This window comes from Bombus fervidus, chromosome 6 (assembly GCF_041682495.2).
Source record: "Bombus fervidus isolate BK054 chromosome 6, iyBomFerv1, whole genome shotgun sequence".
Taxonomy (NCBI): Eukaryota; Metazoa; Arthropoda; class Insecta; order Hymenoptera; family Apidae; genus Bombus; species Bombus fervidus.
The window spans coordinates 1,385,275-1,404,895 of NC_091522.1; positions in this window are offsets into that span (position 1 = coordinate 1,385,275).

Consider the following 19,621-nt stretch of genomic DNA (forward strand, 5'->3'; position numbering starts at 1 on the left):
ATACGACGTTATATGTTATAGCGTAATGCTACATTACGTTATACGCTATAGCGTAATGCTACATAACGTTATACGTTATAAGGTAATAGTATATAACGGTATACGTTATAACGTAATGCTACATAACGTTATACGTTATAAGGTAATAGTATATAACGTTATACGTTATAACGTAGTGCTACATAACGTTATACGTTATAACGTAATAGTATACAACGTTATACGTTATAACGTAATGCTACATAACGTTATACGTTTTAAGGTAATAGTATATAACGTATAACGTTATAAGGTAACAATATATAACGAAATACGTTATAACGTAATGCTACATAACGTTATACGTTATAAGGTAAGCGTATATAACGTTATACGTTATGGCGTAATGCTACATAACGTTATACGATATAAGGTAATAGTATATAACGATATACGTTATTACGTAATGCAACATAACGTTGTACGTTATAAGGTAATAGTATATAACGTTATACGTTATAACGTAGTGCTACATAACGTTATACGTTATAACGTAATAGTATAAAACGTTATACGTTATAACGTAATGCTACATAACGTCATACGTTATAAGGTAATAGTATATAACGTATAACGTTATATGGTAACAATATATAACGATATAGGTTATAACGTAATGCTACATAACGTTATACGTTATTGGGTAACATTATATAACGTTATACGTTAGAACGTAATGCTACATAACGTTATACGATATAAGGTAATAGTATATAACGATATACGTTATTACGTAATGCTACATAACGTTGTACGTTATAAGGTAATAGTATATAACGTTATACGTTATAACGTAGTGCTACATAACGTTATACGTTATAACGTAATACTATAGAACGTTATACGTTATAACGTAATGCTACATAACGTTATACGTTATAACGTAATAGTATAGAACGTTATACGTTATAACGTAATGCTACATAACGTTATACGTTATAACGTAATAGTATACAACGTTATACGTTATAACGTAATGCTACATAACGTTATACGTTATAACGTAATAGTATACAACGTTATACGTTATAACGTAATGCTACATAACGTTACACGTTATAACGTAATAGTATATAACGTTATACGATATAACGTAGTGCAACATAACGTTATACGTTATAACGTAGTGCTACATAACGTTATACGTCATAACGTAATAGTATACAACGTTATACGTTATAACGTAATGCTACATAACGATATACGTTATAAGGTAATAGTATATAACGTTATACGTTATAACGTAATGCTACATAACGTAATACGTTATAAGGTAACAGTATATAACGTTATACGATATAACGTAGTGCAACATAACGTTATACGTTATAACGTAGTGCTACATAACGTTATACGTTATAACGTAATAGTATACAACGTTATACGTTATAACGTAAGGCTACATTACGTTATACGTTATAACGTAATGCTCCATAACGTTATACGTTATAACGTAATAGTATACGACGTTATATGTTATAGCGTAATGCTACATAACGTTATACGCTATAGCGTAATGCTACATAACGTTATACGTTATAAGGTAATAGTATATAACGGTATACGTTATAACGTAATGCTACATAACGTTATACGTTATAAGGTAATAGTATATAACGTTATACGTTATAACGTAGTGCTACATAATGTTATACGTTATAAGGTAATAGTATATAACGTATAACGTTATAAGGTAACAATATATAACGAAATACGTTATAACGTAATGCTACATAACGTTATACGTTATAAGGTAATAGTATATAACGTATAACGTTATAAGGTAACAATATATAACGAAATACGTTATAACGTAATGCTACATAACGTTATACGTTATAAGGTAAGCGTATATAACGTTATACGTTATGGCGTAATGCTACATAACATTATACGTTATAGGGTAATAGTATATAACGTTACACGTTATAACGTAGTGCTACATAACGTTATACGTTATAACGTAATAGTATAAAACGTTATACGTTATAACGTAATGCTTCATAACGTCATACGTTATAAGGTAATAGTATAAAACGTATAACGTTATATGGTAACAATATATAACGATATACGTTATAACGTAATGCTACATAACGTTATACGTTATAAGGTAATAGTATATAACGTTATACGTTATAACGTAGTGCTACATAACGTTATACGTTATAACGTAGTGCTACATAACGTTATACGTTATAACGTAATAGTATACAACGTTATACGTCATAACGTAATGCTACATAACGTTATACGTTTTAAGGTAATAGTATATAACGTATAACGTTATAAGGTAACAATATATAACGAAATACGTTATAACGTAATGCTACATAACGTTATACGTTATAAGGTAAGCGTATATAACGTTACACGTTATGGCGTAATGCTACATAACATTATGCGTTATAGGGTAATAGTATATAACGTTACACGTTATAACGCAGTGCTACATAACGGTATACGTTATAACGTAATAGTATAAAACGTTATACGTTATAACGTAATGCTACATAACGTTATACGTTATAAGGTAATAGTATAGAACGTTATACGTTATAACCTAATGCTACATAACGTTATACGTTATAAGGTAATAGTATACAACGTATAACGTTATAAGGTAACAATATATAAGGATATACGTTATAACGTAATGCTACATAACGTTATACGTTATAACGTAATAGTATACAACGAAATACGTTATAACGTAATGCTACATAACGTTATACGTTATAAGGTAACAGTACATAGCGTTATACGATATAACGTAGTGCTACATAACGTTATACGTTATAACGTAATAGTATAGAACGTTATACGTTATAACGTAATGCTACATAACGTTATACGTTATAACGTAATAGTATACAACGAAATACGTTATAACGTAATGCTACATAACGTTATACGTTATAAGGTAATACTATATAACGTTATACGTTATAGCGTAATGCTACATAACGTTATACGTTATAAGGTAATAGTATATAACGTTATACGTTATAACGTAATGCTACATAACGTAATACGTTATAAGGTAACAGTACATAGCGTTATACGATATAACGTAGTGCTACATAACGTTATACGTTGTAACGTGGGGCTACATAACGTTATACGTTATAACGTCGTGCTACATAACGTTATACGTTATAACGTAATAGTATACAACGTTATACGTTATAACGTAATGCTACATAACGTTATACGTTATAACGTAATAGTATACAACGTTATACGTTATAACGTAATGCTACATAACATTATACGTTATAAGGTTATAGTATACAACGTTATATGTTATAGCATAATGCTACATAACGTTATACGTTATAACGTAATGCTACATAACGTTATACGTTATAAGGTAGTAGTATAGAACGTTATACGTTATAACGTAATGCTACATAACGTTATACGTTATAACGTAATAGTATACAACGTTATACGTTATAACGTAATGCTACATAACGTTATACGTTATAACGTAATGCTACATAACGTTATACGTTATAAGGTAGTAGTATACAACGTTATACGTTATAACGTAATGCTACATAACGTAATACGTTATAACGTACTAGTATACAGCGTTATACGTTATAACGTCGTGCTACATAATGTTATACGTTATAACGTAATAGTATAAAACGTTATACGTTATAACGTAATGCTACATAACGTCATACGTTATAAGGTAATAGTATATAACGTATAACGTTATATGGTAACAATATATAACGATATACGTTATAACGTAATGCTACATAACGTTATACGTTATAAGGTAATAGTATATAACGTTATACGTTATAACGTAGTGCTACATAACATTATACGTTATAAGGTTAAGGTATACAACGTTATATGTTATAGCATAATGCTACATAACGTTATACGTTATAACGTAATGCTACATAACGTTATACGTTATAAGGTGGTAGTATACAACGTTATACGTTATAACGTAATGCTACATAACGTAATACGTTATAACGTACTAGTATACAACGTTATACGTTATAACGTCGTGCTACATAATGTTATACGTTATAACGTAATAGTATAAAACGTTATACGTTATAACGTAATGCTACATAACGTCATACGTTATAAGGTAATAGTATATAACGTATAACGTTATATGGTAACAATATATAACGATATACGTTATAACGTAGTGCTACATAACGTTATACGTTATAAGGTAATAGTATATAACGTTATACGTTATAACGTAGTGCTACATAACGTTATACGTTATAACGTCATAGTATACAACGTTATACGTTATAACGTAATGCTACATAACGTTATACGTTTTAAGGTAATAGTATATAACGTATAACGTTATAAGGTAACAATATATAACGAAATACGTTATAACGTAATGCTACATAACGTTATACGTTATAAGGTAAGCGTATATAACGTTACACGTTATGGCGTAATGCTACATAACATTACACGTTATAGGGTAATAGTATATAACGTTACACGTTATAACGTAGTGCTACATAACGTTATACGTTATAACGTAATACTATAGAACGTTATACGTTATAACGTAATGCTACATAACGTTATACGTTATAACGTAATAGTATAGAACGTTATACGTTATAACGTAATGCTACATAACGTTATACGTTATAACGTAATAGTATACAACGTTATACGTTATAACGTAATGCTACATAACGTTATACGTTATAACGTAATAGTATACAACGTTATACGTTATAACGTAATGCTACATAACGTTACACGTTATAACGTAATAGTATATAACGTTATACGATATAACGTAGTGCAACATAACGTTATACGTTATAACGTAGTGCTACATAACGTTATACGTCATAACGTAATAGTATACAACGTTATACGTTATAACGTAATGCTACATAACGATATACGTTATAAGGTAATAGTATATAACGTTATACGTTATAACGTAATGCTACATAACGTAATACGTTATAAGGTAACAGTATATAACGTTATACGATATAACGTAGTGCAACATAACGTTATACGTTATAACGTAGTGCTACATAACGTTATACGTTATAACGTAATAGTATACAACGTTATACGTTATAACGTAAGGCTACATTACGTTATACGTTATAACGTAATGCTCCATAACGTTATACGTTATAACGTAATAGTATACGACGTTATATGTTATAGCGTAATGCTACATAACGTTATACGCTATAGCGTAATGCTACATAACGTTATACGTTATAAGGTAATAGTATATAACGGTATACGTTATAACGTAATGCTACATAACGTTATACGTTATAAGGTAATAGTATATAACGTTATACGTTATAACGTAGTGCTACATAATGTTATACGTTATAAGGTAATAGTATATAACGTATAACGTTATAAGGTAACAATATATAACGAAATACGTTATAACGTAATGCTACATAACGTTATACGTTATAAGGTAATAGTATATAACGTATAACGTTATAAGGTAACAATATATAACGAAATACGTTATAACGTAATGCTACATAACGTTATACGTTATAAGGTAAGCGTATATAACGTTATACGTTATGGCGTAATGCTACATAACATTATACGTTATAGGGTAATAGTATATAACGTTACACGTTATAACGTAGTGCTACATAACGTTATACGTTATAACGTAATAGTATAAAACGTTATACGTTATAACGTAATGCTTCATAACGTCATACGTTATAAGGTAATAGTATAAAACGTATAACGTTATATGGTAACAATATATAACGATATACGTTATAACGTAATGCTACATAACGTTATACGTTATAAGGTAATAGTATATAACGTTATACGTTATAACGTAGTGCTACATAACGTTATACGTTATAACGTAGTGCTACATAACGTTATACGTTATAACGTAATAGTATACAACGTTATACGTCATAACGTAATGCTACATAACGTTATACGTTTTAAGGTAATAGTATATAACGTATAACGTTATAAGGTAACAATATATAACGAAATACGTTATAACGTAATGCTACATAACGTTATACGTTATAAGGTAAGCGTATATAACGTTACACGTTATGGCGTAATGCTACATAACATTATGCGTTATAGGGTAATAGTATATAACGTTACACGTTATAACGCAGTGCTACATAACGGTATACGTTATAACGTAATAGTATAAAACGTTATACGTTATAACGTAATGCTACATAACGTTATACGTTATAAGGTAATAGTATAGAACGTTATACGTTATAACCTAATGCTACATAACGTTATACGTTATAAGGTAATAGTATACAACGTATAACGTTATAAGGTAACAATATATAAGGATATACGTTATAACGTAATGCTACATAACGTTATACGTTATAACGTAATAGTATACAACGAAATACGTTATAACGTAATGCTACATAACGTTATACGTTATAAGGTAACAGTACATAGCGTTATACGATATAACGTAGTGCTACATAACGTTATACGTTATAACGTAATAGTATAGAACGTTATACGTTATAACGTAATGCTACATAACGTTATACGTTATAACGTAATAGTATACAACGAAATACGTTATAACGTAATGCTACATAACGTTATACGTTATAAGGTAATACTATATAACGTTATACGTTATAGCGTAATGCTACATAACGTTATACGTTATAAGGTAATAGTATATAACGTTATACGTTATAACGTAATGCTACATAACGTAATACGTTATAAGGTAACAGTACATAGCGTTATACGATATAACGTAGTGCTACATAACGTTATACGTTGTAACGTGGGGCTACATAACGTTATACGTTATAACGTCGTGCTACATAACGTTATACGTTATAACGTAATAGTATACAACGTTATACGTTATAACGTAATGCTACATAACGTTATACGTTATAACGTAATAGTATACAACGTTATACGTTATAACGTAATGCTACATAACATTATACGTTATAAGGTTATAGTATACAACGTTATATGTTATAGCATAATGCTACATAACGTTATACGTTATAACGTAATGCTACATAACGTTATACGTTATAAGGTAGTAGTATAGAACGTTATACGTTATAACGTAATGCTACATAACGTTATACGTTATAACGTAATAGTATACAACGTTATACGTTATAACGTAATGCTACATAACGTTATACGTTATAACGTAATGCTACATAACGTTATACGTTATAAGGTAGTAGTATACAACGTTATACGTTATAACGTAATGCTACATAACGTAATACGTTATAACGTACTAGTATACAGCGTTATACGTTATAACGTCGTGCTACATAATGTTATACGTTATAACGTAATAGTATAAAACGTTATACGTTATAACGTAATGCTACATAACGTCATACGTTATAAGGTAATAGTATATAACGTATAACGTTATATGGTAACAATATATAACGATATACGTTATAACGTAATGCTACATAACGTTATACGTTATAAGGTAATAGTATATAACGTTATACGTTATAACGTAGTGCTACATAACATTATACGTTATAAGGTTAAGGTATACAACGTTATATGTTATAGCATAATGCTACATAACGTTATACGTTATAACGTAATGCTACATAACGTTATACGTTATAAGGTGGTAGTATACAACGTTATACGTTATAACGTAATGCTACATAACGTAATACGTTATAACGTACTAGTATACAACGTTATACGTTATAACGTCGTGCTACATAATGTTATACGTTATAACGTAATAGTATAAAACGTTATACGTTATAACGTAATGCTACATAACGTCATACGTTATAAGGTAATAGTATATAACGTATAACGTTATATGGTAACAATATATAACGATATACGTTATAACGTAGTGCTACATAACGTTATACGTTATAAGGTAATAGTATATAACGTTATACGTTATAACGTAGTGCTACATAACGTTATACGTTATAACGTAATAGTATACAACGTTATACGTTATAACGTAATGCTACATAACGTTATACGTTTTAAGGTAATAGTATATAACGTATAACGTTATAAGGTAACAATATATAACGAAATACGTTATAACGTAATGCTACATAACGTTATACGTTATAAGGTAAGCGTATATAACGTTACACGTTATGGCGTAATGCTACATAACATTACACGTTATAGGGTAATAGTATATAACGTTACACGTTATAACGTAGTGCTACATAACGTTATACGTTATAACGTAATAGTATAAAACGTTATACGTTATAACGTAATGCTACATAACGTTATACGTTATAAGGTAATAGTATAGAACGTTATACGTTATAACGTAATGCTACATAACGTTATACGTTATAACGTAATAGTATACAACGTTATACGTTATAACGTAATGCTACATAACGTTATACGTTATAACGTAATAGTATACAACGTTATACGTTATAACGTAATGCTACATAACGTTATACGTTATAAGGTAATAGTATACCACGTTATACGTTATAACGTAATGCTACATAACGTTATACGTTATAAGGTACTAGTATACAACGTTATACGTTATAACCTAATGCTACATAACGTTATACGTTATAAGGTAATAGTATACAACGTATAACGTTATAAGGTAACAATATATAAGGATATACGTTATAACGTAATGCTACATAACGTTATACGTTATAACGTAATAGTATACAACGAAATACGTTATAACGTAATGCTACATAACGTAATACGTTATAAGGTAACAGTACATAGCGTTATACGTTATAACGTGGTGCTACATAACGTTATACGTTATAACGTCGTGCTACATAACGTTATACGTTATAACGTAATAGTATACAACGTTATACGTTATAACGTAATGCTACATAACGTTATACGTTATAACGTAATAGTATACAACGTTATACGTTATAACGTAATGCTACATAACATTATACGTTATAAGGTTATAGTATACAACGTTATATGTTATAGCATAATGCTACATAACGTTATACGTTATAACGTAATGCTACATAACGTTATACGTTATAAGATAGTAGTATACAACGTTATACGTTATAACGTAATGCTACATAACGTTATACGTTATAACGTAATAGTATACAACGTTATACGTTATAACGTAATGCTACATAACATTATACGTTATAAGGTTAAGGTATACAACGTTATATGTTGTAGCATAATGCTACATAACGTTATACGTTATAACGTAATGCTACATAACGTTATACGTTATAAGATAGTAGTATACAACGTTATACGTTATAACGTAATGCTACATAACGTTATACGTTATAACGTACTAGTATACAACGTTATACGTTATAACGTCGTGCTACATAATGTTATACGTTATAACGTAATAGTATACAACGTTATACGTTATAACGTAATGCTACATAATGTTATACGTTATAACGTAATAGTATACAACGTTATACGTTATAAAGTAATGCTACATATAGTTATACGTTATAACGTAATAGTATACAATGTTATACGTTATAACGTAATGCTACATATCGTTATACGTTATAACGTAATAGTATACAACGTTATACGTTATAACGTAATGCTACATAACGTTATACGTTATAAGGTAATAGTATACAACGTTATACGTTATAACGTAATGCTATATAACGTTATACGTTATAAGGTAATAATATATAACGTATAACGTTATAAGGTAACAATGTATAACGATATACGTTATAACGTAATGCTACATAACGTTATACGTTATAAGGTACTAGTATACAACGTTATACGTTATAACGTAATGCTACATAACGTTATAAGTTATAACGCAATAGTATACATCGTTATACGTTATAACGTAATGCTACATAACGTTATACGTTAAAAGTTAATAGTATATAACGTTATACGTTATAACGCAGTGCTACATAACGTTATACGTTATAACGTGGTGCTACATAACGTTATACGTTATAACGTAGTGCTACATAACGTTATACGTTATAAGGTAAGAGTATATAACGTTATACGTTATTACGTAATGCTACATAACGTTGTACGTTATAAGGTAATAGTATATAACGTTATACGTTATCACGTAGTGCTACATAACGTTATACGTTATAACGTAATAGTATAGAACGTTATACGTTATAACGTAATGCTACATAACATTATACGTTATAACGTAATAGTATACAACGTTATACGTTATAAAGTAATGCTACGTATAGTTATACGTTATAACGTAATAGTATACAATGTTATACGTCGTAACGAAATGCTACATAACGTTATACGTTATAACGTAACAGTATACAACGTTATACGTTATAACGTAATGCTATCTAACGTTATACGTTATAAGGTAGTAGTATACAACGTCATACGTTATAACGTAATGCTACATAACGTTATACGTTATAACGTACTAGTATACAACGTTATACGTTATAACGTCGTGCTACATAACGTTATACGTTATAACGTAATAGTATACAACGTTATACGTTATAACGTAATGCTACATAACGTTGTACGTTATAACGTAATAGTATACAACGTTATACGTTATAACGTAATGCTACATAACGTTATACGTTATAAGGTACTAGTATACAACGTTATACGTTATAACGTAGTGCTACATAACGTTATACGTCATAACGTAATAGTATACAACGTTATACGTTATAACGTAATGCTACATATCGTTATACGTTATAACGTAATAGTATACAACGTTATACGTTATAACGTAATGCTACATAACGTTATACGTTATAAGGTACTAGTATAAAGCGTCATACGTTATAACGTAATGCTACATAACGTTATACGTTATAACGTAATGCTACATATCGTTATACGTTATAACGTAGTGCTACATAACGTTATACGTCATAACGTAATAGTATACAACGTTATACGTTATAACGTAATGCTACATATCGTTATACGTTATAACGTAATAGTATACAACGTTATACGTTATAACGTAATGCTACATAACGTTATACGTTATAAGGTACTAGTATAAAGCGTCATGTGTTATAACGTAATGCTACATAACGTTATACGTTATAAGGTAATAGTATACAACGTTATACGTTATAACCTAATGCTACATAACGTTATACGTTATAAGGTAATAATATATAACGTATAACGTTAGAAGGTAACAATATATAACGATATACGTTATAACGTAATGCTACATAACGTTATACGTTATAAGGTAATAGTATACAACGTTATACGTTATAACGTAATGCTACATAACGTTATACGTTATTTCGCAATAGTATACATCGTTATACGTTATAACGTAATGCTACATAACGTTATACGTTAAAAGGTAATAGTATATAACGTTATACGTTATAACGCAGTGCTACATAACGTTATACGTTATAACGTAATGCTATATATCGTTATACGTTATAAGGTAATAGTATATAACGTATAACGTTATAAGGTAACAATATATAACGAAATACGTTATAACGTAATGCTACATAACGTTATACGTTATAACGTAATGGTATAAACGTTGTACGTTATAACGTAGTAGTACAAACTTTATACGTTATAACGTAATGCTACATAACGTTATACGTTATAAGGTAATAGTATATAACGTTATACGTTATAACGTAGTGCTACATAACGTTATACGTTATAACGTAATAGTATAAAACGTTATACGTTATAACGTAATGCTACATAACGTCATACGTTATAAGGTAATAGTATATAACGTATAACGTGATAAGGTAACAATATATAACGATATACGTTATAACGTAATGCTACATAACGTTATACGTTATAAGGTAGAAGTATACAACGTTACACGTTATAACGTAATGCTACATAAAGTTATACCTTATAAGCTAATACTATACAACGTTATTCGTTATAACGTAATGCTACATAACGTTATACGTTATAACGTAATAGTATACAACGTTATACGTTATAACGTCGTGCTACATAACGTTATACGTTATAACGTAATAGTATACAACGTTATACGTTATAACGTAATGCTACATAACGTTATACGTTATAACGTAATAGTATATAACGTTATACGATATAACGTAGTGCAACATAACGTTATACGTTATAACGTAATGCTCCATAACGTTATACGTTATAAGGTAATAGTATATAACGTTATACGATATAACGTAGTGCAACATAACGTTATACGTTATAACGTGGTGCTACATAACGTTATACGTTATAACGTAATAGTATACAACGTTATACGGTATAACGTAATGCTACATAACGTTATACGTTATAACGTAATAGTATATAACGTTATACGATATAACGTAGTGCAACATAACGTTATACGTTATAACGTAGTGCTACATAACGTTATACGTCATAACGTAATAGTATACAACGTTATACGTTATAACGTAATGCTACATATCGTTATACGTTATAACGTAATAGTATACAACGTTATACGTTATAACGTAATGCTACATAACGTTATACGTTATAACGTAATAGTATATAACGTTATACGATATAACGTAGTGCAACATAACGTTATACGTTATAACGTAAAGCTCCATAACGTTATACGTTATAAGGTAATAGTATATAACGTTATACGATATAACGTAGTGCAACATAACGTTATACGTTATAACGTGGTGCTACATAACGTTATACGTTATAACGTAATAGTATACAACGTTATACGTTATAACGTAATGCTACATAACGTTATACGTTATAACGTAATAGTATATAACGTTATACGATATAACGTAGTGCAACATAACGTTATACGTTATAACGTAGTGCTACATAACGTTATACGTCATAACGTAATAGTATACAACGTTATACGTTATAACGTAATGCTACGTATCGTTATACGTTATAACGTAATAGTATACAACGTTATACGTTATAACGTAATGCTACATAACGTTATATGTTATAACGTAATAGTATATAACGTTATACGATATAACGTAGTGCAACATAACGTTATACGTTATAACGTAGTGCTACATAACGTTATACGTCATAACGTAATAGTATACAACGTTATACGTTATAACGTAATGCTACATATCGTTATACGTTATAACGTAATAGTATACAACGTTACACGTTATAAGGTAATGCTACATAACGTTATACGTTATAAGGTAATAGTATATAACGTTATACGTTATAGCGTAATGCTACATAACGTTATACATTATAAGGTAATTGTATATAACGTTATACGTTATAACGTAATGCTACATAACGTTATACGTTATGAGGTAATAGTATATAACGTTATACGTTATAACGTAGTGCTACGTAACGTTATACGTTATAAGGTAATAGTATATAACGCTATACGTTATAACGTAATGCTACATAACGTTATACGTTTTGAGGTAATAGTATATAACGTTATACGTTATAACGTAGTGCTACATAACGTTATACGTAATAACGTAATGCTACATAACGTTATACGCTATAAGGTTGTAGTATACAACGTTATACGTTATAACGTAGTGCTACATAACGTTACACGTTATAACGTAATGCTACATAAAGTTATACCTTATAAGCTAATAGTATACAACGTTATAAGTTATAACGTAGTGCTACATAACGTTATACGTTATATGGTAATAGTATATAGCGTTATACATTATAAGGTAACAGTATATAACTTCATACGTGATGATGTAATTGAATATAGCGTACAACGTTATAAGGTAATAGTATATAACGTATAACGTTATAAGGTAATAGTATATAACTTAGAACCTTGGGAATGCTTTCGACAGTGTTGGAATGCTTTCTACAGGCTTGGAATGCTTTCGACAGCATTGGAGTGCTTTCTACAGGCTTGGAATGCTTTCGAAGGGGTTGGAATGCTTTCTACAGTGTTGGAATGCTTTCTGCAGGGTTGGAATGCTTTCTACAGTGTTGTAATGCTTTCTACAGAGTTGGAATACATTCCACAGAGTTGGAAAACGTTTTGCATTGTTAGAATGCTATGTACAGAGTTGGAATGCTTTCGACAGTGTTGGAACACATTTGTACAGAGTTGGAATTCTTTCGACAGGGTTGGAATGCTTTGGACAGAGTTGGAATTCTTTCTACAGGGTTGGAATGCTTTCTACAGGCTTGGAATGCTTTCGACAGGTTTGGAACGCTTTCTACAGGGTTGGAATGCTTCCTACAGGGATGGAATGCTTTCTACAGTGTTGGAATGCTTTGGACAGAGTTGGAATGCTTTCGACAGTGTTGGAAAACATATGTACAGAGTTGGGATGCTTTCTACAGGTTTGGAATACATTTGTACAGAGTTGGGATGACTTCTACAGGGTTGGAATGCTTTCGACAGAGTGGGAATACCTTTGTCCAGAGTCAGAATGTTATGTACAGGGTTGGAGCAGCTTTGTACAGGGTTGGAATACTTTCTGCAGTTTTGGAATGCTTTCTAGAGGGTTGGAATGATTTCGACAGGGTTGGAATGCTTTCGACAGAGTTGGAATACCTTTGTACAGAGTCAGAATGTTATGTACAGGGCTGGAATTTCTTCTACTGAGTTGCAATACCTTTGTACAGAGTTGGAATGCGATCTACAGGGTTGGAATACCTTTGTACAGAGTTGGGATGCCTTCTACAGGGTTGGAATGCTTTCGACAGAGTGGGAATACCTTTGTACAGAGTCAGAATGTTATGTACAGGGTTGGAGCAGCTTTGTACAGGGTTGGAATACTTTCTGCAGTTTTGGAATGCTTTCTAGAGGGTTGGAATGATTTCGACAGGGTTGGAATGCTTTCGACAGAGTTGGAATACCTTTGTACAGAGTCAGAATATTATGTACAGGGTTGGTATGCTTTCTACAGGGTTCGAATGCTTGCCAGAGTGTTGGAATGCTTTGGACAGAGTTGGAAGACCTTTCTACAGAGTTGGAAGACCTCTCTACAGAGTTTGAATGCATTCTACAGGGTTGGAATGCTTTCGACAGGTTTGGAATGCTTTGGACAGAGTTGGAATGCTTGCTACAGCGTTGGAGCGCTTCCTCCAGAGTTGGTATGCTTTCTACAGAGTTGGTATGCTTTCTACAGAGTTGGAATTCCTTTGTACAGTGTTGGAATGCTTTCTACAGGGTTGGAATGCGTTCGACAGGGTTGGAATGCTTTCGACAGTGTTGGAATACCTTTGTACAGAGTTAGAATGTTAAGTACGGGGTTGGAATGCTTTGTACAGAGATGGAATGCTTTGGACAGAGTTGGAATGCTTTAGACAGTGTTGGAAAACGTTCTACAGAGTTGGAAAGCATTTGTACAGAGTTGGAATGCTTTCTACAGAGTTGGAATGCTTCCTACAGCGTTGGAGTGCTTCCTACAGAGTTGGTATGCTTTCTACAGAGTTGGTATGCTTTCTACAGGGTAGGAATACTTTCGACAGAGTTGGAATACCTTTGTACAGGGTTGGAATACCTTTGTACAGAGTTGGAATGTTATGTACAGGGTTGGAATTATTTCTACAGAGTTGGAATACCTTTGTACAGAGTCAGAGTGTTATGTACAGGGTTGGAATTCTTTCTACAGAGTTGGAATACCTTTGTACTGAGTTGGAATGCTTTCTATAGGGTTGGAATACCTTTGTACAGAGTTGGAATGCTTTCGACAGTGTTGGAGTACCTTTGTACAGAGTCAGAATGTTATGTACAGGGTTGGAATTATTTCTACAGCGTTGGAATACCTTTGTACAGAGTTGGAATACCTTTGTACAGGGTTGGAACAGCTTTGTACAGAGTTGGAATACCCTTGTACAGAGTTGGAATGCTTTCTACAGGTTTGGAACACCTTTGTACAGAGTTGGAATGCTTTCTACAGGATTGGAATGCTTTCGACAGAGTTGGAATACCTTTGTACAGAGTCAGAATGTTATGTACAGGGTAGGAATTCTTTCTACAGAGTTGGAATACCTTTGTACAGAGTTGGAATACCTTTGTACAGAGTTGAAGTACCTTTGTACAGAGTTGGAATGCTTTCTACAGGGTTGGAATGCTTTCGGCAGAGTTGGAATACCTTTGTACAGAGACAGAATGTTATGTACAGGGTTGGAATTCATTCTACAGAGTTGGAATACCTTTGTACAGAGTTGGAATGCTTTCTACAGGTTTGGAATACATTTGTACAGAGTTGGGATGCCTTCTACAGGGTTGGAATGCTTTCGACAGAGTGGGAATACCTTTGTACAGAGTCAGAATGTTATGTACAGGGTTGGAGCAGCTTTGTACAGGGTTGGAATACTTTCTGCAGTTTTGGAATGCTTTCTAGAGGGTTGGAATGATTTCGACAGGGTTGGAATGCTTTCGACAGAGTTGGAATACCTTTGTACAGAGTCAGAATATTATGTACAGGGTTGGTATGCTTTCTACAGGGTTCGAATGCTTGCCAGAGTGTTGGAATGCTTTGGACAGAGTTGGAAGACCTTTCTACAGAGTTGGAAGACCTCTCTACAGAGTTTGAATGCATTCTACAGGGTTGGAATGCTTTCGACAGGTTTGGAATGCTTTGGACAGAGTTGGAATGCTTGCTACAGCGTTGGAGCGCTTCCTACAGAGTTGGTATGCTTTCTACAGAGTTGGTATGCTTTCTACAGAGTTGGAATTCCTTTGTACAGTGTTGGAATGCTTTCTACAGGGTTGGAATGCGTTCGACAGGGTTGGAATGCTTTCGACAGTGTTGGAATACCTTTGTACAGAGTTAGAATGTTAAGTACAGGGTTGGAATGCTTTGTACAGAGATAGAATGCTTTGGACAGAGTTGGAATGCTTTAGACAGTGTTGGAAAACGTTCTACAGAGTTGGAAAGCATTTGTACAGAGTTGGAATGCTTTCTACAGAGTTGGAATGCTTCCTACAGCGTTGGAGTGCTTCCTACAGAGTTGGTATGCTTTCTACAGAGTTGGTATGCTTTCTACAGGGTAGGAATACTTTCGACAGAGTTGGAATACCTTTGTACAGGGTTGGAATACCTTTGTACAGAGTTGGAATGTTATGTACAGGGTTGGAATTATTTCTACAGAGTTGGAATACCTTTGTACAGAGTCAGAGTGTTATGTACAGGGTTGGAATTCTTTCTACAGAGTTGGAATACCTTTGTACTGAGTTGGAATGCTTTCTATAGGGTTGGAATACCTTTGTACAGAGTTGGAATGCTTTCGACAGTGTTGGAATACCTTTGTACAGAGTCAGAATGTTATGTACAGGGTTGGAATTATTTCTACAGCGTTGGAATACCTTTGTACAGAGTTGGAATACCTTTGTACAGGGTTGGAACAGCTTTGTACAGAGTTGGAATACCCTTGTACAGAGTTGGAATGCTTTCTACAGGTTTGGAACACCTTTGTACAGAGTTGGAATGCTTTCTACAGGGTTGGAATGCTTTCGACAGAGTTGGAATACCTTTGTACAGAGTCAGAATGTTATGTACAGGGTAGGAATTCTTTCTACAGAGTTGGCATACCTTTGTACAGAGTTGGAATACCTTTGTACAGAGTTGAAGTACCTTTGTACAGAGTTGGAATGCTTTCTACAGGGTTGGAATGCTTTCAAACGGTTGGAACGCTTTCGACAGAGCTGGAATACCTTTGTACAGAGTTGGCATGCTTCCTACAGGGTTGGAATACCTTTGTACAGAGTTGGAATGCTTTCTACAGGGTTGGAAAGCTTTCTACAGGGTTGGAATGCTTTCTACAGGGTTGGAATGCTTTCTACAGAGTTGGAATACCTTTGTACAGGGTTGGAACAGCTTTGTACAGGGTTGGAATACTTTCTACAGAGTTGGAATGCTCTCTACAGGGTTGGAATGCTTTCGACAGAGTTGGAATACCTTTGTACAGAGTTGGCATGCTTCCTACAGGGTTGGAATGCTCTCTACAGGGTTGGAATGCTTTCGATAGAGTTGGAATACCTTTGTACAGGGTTGGAACAGCTTTGTACAGGGTTGGAACAGCTTTGTACAGGGTGGGAATACTTTCTACAGGGTTGGAATGCTTTCTAGATGGTTGGAATGCTTTCGACATGGTTGGAATGCTTTCGACAGGGTTGGAATGCTTTCGACAGGGTTGGAATGCTTTCGACAGAGTTGGAATACCTTTGTACAGGGTCAGAATGTTATGTACAGGGTTGGAATTCTTTCTACAGAGTTGGAATACCTTTGTACAGAGTTGGAATGCTTTCTACAGGTTTGGAATACCTTTGTACAGAGTTGGAATGCTTTCTACAGGTTTGGAATACCTTTGTACAGAGTTGGAATGCTTTCAACAGGGTTGGAATGCTTCCGACAGGGTTGGAATGCTTTCTACAGGTTTGGAAAACCTTTGTACAGAGTTGGAATGCTTCTGAAGGGTTGGAATGCTTTCGACAGAGTTGTAATACCTTTGTACAGAGTTGGAATGCTTTCTACAGGGTTGGAATACCTTTGTACAGAGTTGGAATGCTTTCTATAGGGTTGGAATGCTTTCTACAGGGTTGGAATGCTTTCTACAGGGTTGGAATGCTTTCTACAGTGTTGGAATGCTTCTACAGGGTTGGAATACCTTTGTACAGGGTCAGAATGTTATGTACAGTGTTGGAATTCTTTCTACAGAGTTGGAATACCTTTGTACAGAGTTGGAATTCTTTCTACAGAGTTGGAATACCTTTGTACAGAGTTGGAATGCTTTCTACAGGTTTGGAATACCTTTGTACAGAGTTGGAATGCTTTCAACAGGGTTGGAATGCTTTCTACAAGGTTGGAATGCTTTCTACAGGTTTGGAAAACCTTTGTACAGAGTTGGAATGCTTCTAAAGGGTTGGAATGCGTTCGACAGAGTTGTAATACCTTTGTACAGAGTTGGAATGCTTTCTACAGGGTTGGAATACCTTTGTACAGAGTTGGAATGCTTTCTACAGAGTTGGAATGCTCTCTACAGGGTTGGAATGCTTTCTACAGGGTTGGAATGCTTTCTACAGGGTTGGAACAGCTTTGTACAGGGTTGGAACGCTTTCGACAGAGTTGGAATACCTTTGTACAGAGTTGGAATGCTTTCTACAGTGTTGGAATGCTTTCTACAGCGTTGGAACGCTTTCGACAGAGTTGGAATACCTTTGTACAGAGTTGGAATGCTTTCTACAGGGTTGGAATGCTTTCTACAGGGTTGGAATACTTTCGACAGAGTTGGAATACCTTTGTACAGAGTGGGAATGCTTTCTACAGGGTTGGAATACCTTTGTACAGAGTTGGAATGCTTTCTACAGGGTTGGAATGCTTTCTACAGGGTTGGAATGCTTTCGACAGAGTTGGAATACCTTTGTACAGGGTTGGAACAGCTTTGTACAGGGTGGAAATACTTTCTACAGGGTTGGAATGCTTTCTACAGGGTTGGAATGCTTTCTACAGTGTTGGAATGATTTCTACAGGGTTGGAACGCTTTCGACAGAGTTGGAATACCTTTGTACAGAGTTGGAATGCTTTCTACAGGGTTGGAATACCTTTGTACAGAGTTG